This window comes from Arachis ipaensis, chromosome B03 (assembly GCF_000816755.2).
Source record: "Arachis ipaensis cultivar K30076 chromosome B03, Araip1.1, whole genome shotgun sequence".
Classification (NCBI taxonomy): Eukaryota; Viridiplantae; Streptophyta; class Magnoliopsida; order Fabales; family Fabaceae; genus Arachis; species Arachis ipaensis.
This window is the reverse complement of record NC_029787.2, coordinates 120,720,624-120,724,866: the sequence shown is the minus strand read 5'-3', so window position 1 is coordinate 120,724,866 and position 4,243 is coordinate 120,720,624.

Genomic DNA, 4,243 nt, shown 5'->3' with positions numbered 1-4,243 from the left:
AATAATAATTACAATTATAAATTTTACAAAGTCAAAATAAAAAATAAAAAAAATTAATATAAAACAAAGATAGAGTACATCAAAGAATAGAAAAAAAATCATACAGATAAAAAATAATAAAAACTTCATAAAACCAACAACACATATCATAGGAACAAAAAAATACAATAAAAACTAAATAAAATTCATATGAATAAAATAAATAAAAGATAAAAAAATTTCATACACAACATAAATACAATATAGTAAAAGATAGAAAAAAATTCATATGAACAAAAAATAATAAAAAAATCATAAAAATTAATAAAATATCTAAAAATTATAGCACAACAACAAAAAATCAACAATATTTGTCATATGTATAAAAAAAATATAATAAAATAAATAAAAAATCATATAAACAAAGTCAAACAAAAATAAAAAAAATTCATAAAAAATATACATATAAAAAATAGTATAGAAAATGATAAAAAAAAACTCATATAAAAACATAACATGAGAAATCGTAACACTAAAAATTAAAATATGAAAATGAGTACTAAAAATAATAAAAAATTAAAATATTCAATTTACTAGGCTGCGTTTGTTTTTAGAGACAGGACAGAACATGACACTGAAACGGAGACAATAGGATGGAGACACTAAAAATTATGTTTTGTATATTGTGTTTGGATACGATGGACAAGACACTAATGTAATGTCTAGTATTATGTTTGGATACACATGGACAAGACTAAAATATTATATGAAATGACTAAAATAGTCTTGTGATTCCAAATTTTCTACATCAACACAAATTAATTTAATAAAAAATTTGAGTTTGATTAATAAAAAATTTTGTTTAAGTTAATAAGCTAAATTAATTTAAAAAAATACATTTTTACATGAAAAAACAATTAGTTTTTGCATATAAAAATCTCTTTTTATTTAAAAAAAACTAATTTTTTTATCTAAAAACTGATTTTTCTTTATGAAAAACTGATTTTTCTTTAAATTATATAAAATCAATTACAATTTATAAATTATTTTTTAGCATTTTAAAAGATTAATTTTATTTTTGCTAATATTTATCTTTCAAAAGTTTTAAGATTAATTATTTTTGTTATTATTTTTATTACAAATCAAATAATATAATATAAGGTTAAAATGGTATTGAAGTAAAACGATAAAAAGAAAAGAATTATCTACCCCCAATAAAAAATTCTACAAAAATGATAGAGTACCTGAAAAAGAAAGAGATAGAGGAAGAACAGGAAGAAAAAAGTATCTCTGAACAATGCAATAGTAAAAATAAGAAGGGGTAATAGTGAAAAAAAGGAAAACAAAATTTATAAAATTGTCCGTGTCCACTCTTTCAAATACCGTGTCCATCATTGTCCTTCGTGAAAGAGTGGACACAAAAGTATAAAAAACTGTCTCGAAGACAATATGTCCACTGTCCATGTCTCTGCTTCTAAACACTTTTTAAACAAGTGTTGTCCATGTCTCTCTGTGTCCTGCCCCCGGAAACAAACGCTACCCTAGTGACTGAAACAAATCTGAACGATTTTGATTGAAAAAAAAAATGAAAGGAAGAACTATGAAAAAGTAGAAAGAACTAGAGAGAATTGCTGTGAAGCTTATAGTTATTGGTATCCTTTTTATAGAAGAAAATGAAGGGTAAGGTTAGTAAAAAAGAAGAAAATTTCTCACCTAATTTTTTAAAGGTAATTAGCAATCATGAACGTGAAACGCAGAAGTTACAAATTGTAGCTTCTTCTCAAAGTGGGTTCAGAGGCAGAATCGTTTCTGCGTTTAGAAAGAAAAAAATTGCCAAACATAAAAGTAAAACTTTCAAAAAGCTCAAACGCACTTCTTTCTTCACCAACATGTTTGCCAAACACACCCTATTTTGTTAGAAGTACTGACCTTCCATCATCATTTTCACTCAATGTTCCATCTGTTGGAAGTATTGACTCCCACCACCATTTTCACGTAATGATTCCATCTGCTAAAAGTATGGACCTTCCAACACCATTTTAAAATAATGTTCTATCTGAATCATCTACTTCATATATTTTTTCCAATTATTTTTTTTATCATTTTACTATTCTATTTTTATTATTAAATTTGTATTTAACATTGTGTGTGATATGAAATCTCAGTTTTAATTTTATTTTTTTCACATGTGATTTTATTTTGATATAGCTTGCTATTATTTTTATAGCTAGTTATAACAAGTTCTTGAGTTATTTATCTAAATGATATAATTTTAAAATAAGTACTTTTATAACTAAAAATCTAAATACAAAATAACTTATTTATAAGCTGTTATTAATAAAAGTTCTTATACGTTAAGCTCTTTTTCAAAAGAGCTTATTTAAGTTGTTTATGCAAAGTGGCTCTTAGTTACATTAATATTATATTTACTTGCCACTTCTTTAATTAGTAATGAGATCACATGTTGAAAAAAATTATACTTGTTTTTATTGTAATGTTTCTTAAATATGGTAAGAAAAATGTATAATTTTTCCACATGAAATAGTGTTTAACATACACAGAATCAGTAGTAAGTCGATACATCTATAACAAATAAATGTGCAAACATTTCTAAAAAACAAAGAACAGCACATTGATTTGAGTTAACGGGTTGTTCAATTTCAAATATGATAAATGCTATCCACCAGTTTATTTACACAATGTTCGACATGGCTCCAAACACAAGTTTATTTTTAAAGTTAACCATTGACTTGTTCAATATATTGTTAGTAGGAGCAGTATTAAAGGCAGCAACAACCTTGATACTCAATATTGTCTTGGCATTCTAAATTGAGGTCTTGTGTTTCGTTTATTTCTTAAAACAAATGAGAGAAAAATTTCAAGTAATGTATAAAAAAAAAAAAAAGAAAGTACTTGTTGGGATTATAATAGAAGATCAATAAAAGGGTATACTTAATTAATTAACTATTAATTAGTTGTATCAGATAGAGATTCCTGATATTAGTGACCAAACTTTTTGAAGGTACTTGGTCAAGTTGGGTAGATTGAGGGGACAAATTTTCGCCATTGTTACAGAATATAATGCATGCCATACTGACGAGGAAAGCGTGTACCAAATTTACAGACTGTGATGATATAGTAGCAATGCACTAAACTAATGCATGTGTGATAATCTTCAACAGCTGAAGCTACTGTTTTCAATGTAGAATTACTTCAGTTGGTAAGAGTTTACATATGGTTCCACCTATTTCGTTCTGAATCAGAATATCTACTTATTAATTTGGTGGTTGTTACATAGATAGGCCAAAGTTAAAATTCGAATTCAGGGACACTGCAGAGGTTGGTGCAACATATTTATAATGTTATAATAAATTGCCTCGTGACTTCCATTTATTAATACACTGTCACTGCCTTCTTCGTGGGACATCTAACATTCAACATTTAAATTCAGCACCAACTTTTTTTCATGTAAATATTACTACTAATTAATGTATTGTAAATAGTAATACATGCTGTGTAGTCCTTTAATTAGTCTAAGATGCATTTTTTTTAATGTCTCTGAGATGAATTTAAGAACAGCGATTTATCATGTCTTTAATTTAATTGCTTGTTTCTTGTTTGTTATGTGTTCTAAATGCTCCATCGTACATATAATAAAACCGAAATACACCTACCCTGGAATCTGGGTCTTTGAAGAAGGTATTCTAATATAAAGGATTTAAGTAAGGATAATAATAACTAAGAAGATAAGGTAGCTAGATTATAATTCTTGAATTTAAGGTATAGCATAATTCTCATCATTTTCTCCACCAAATTTTGCAAATGGGTTGTTGCTACATAACTATGAGAGATCATACGCATCCTTATAATTAAGTTGGTCCCACCTTAGTAATGTGGCGTAACTACAGAATATTGCTCATAAATTGTGTTATTAATAACAAATTTGCTCGAGTTACCCAGCTATTCACACATTCTGGAAATCTTTCTTTTTTTTTTTAAAATCAATATTCGAATAATTACTAATTAACTTTCGGAAATGTTTGGTAACCAAAGAAAATTAGCCAAAAACAACCATAACTTGACTTATTTAGCATTTATTAATTGTTGCGACAATTAATGAATGCTAAATAAGGCAAGTTCTAGTTGTATTTTTTGTCTCCCTAGCATTATTACGAAAATATTTTTTAACAAAAAAATTTAGTCAAAATTAATCAGAATTTGTTTTATTTAGTATTCATTAATTATTAAATAAGACAAATTCTGC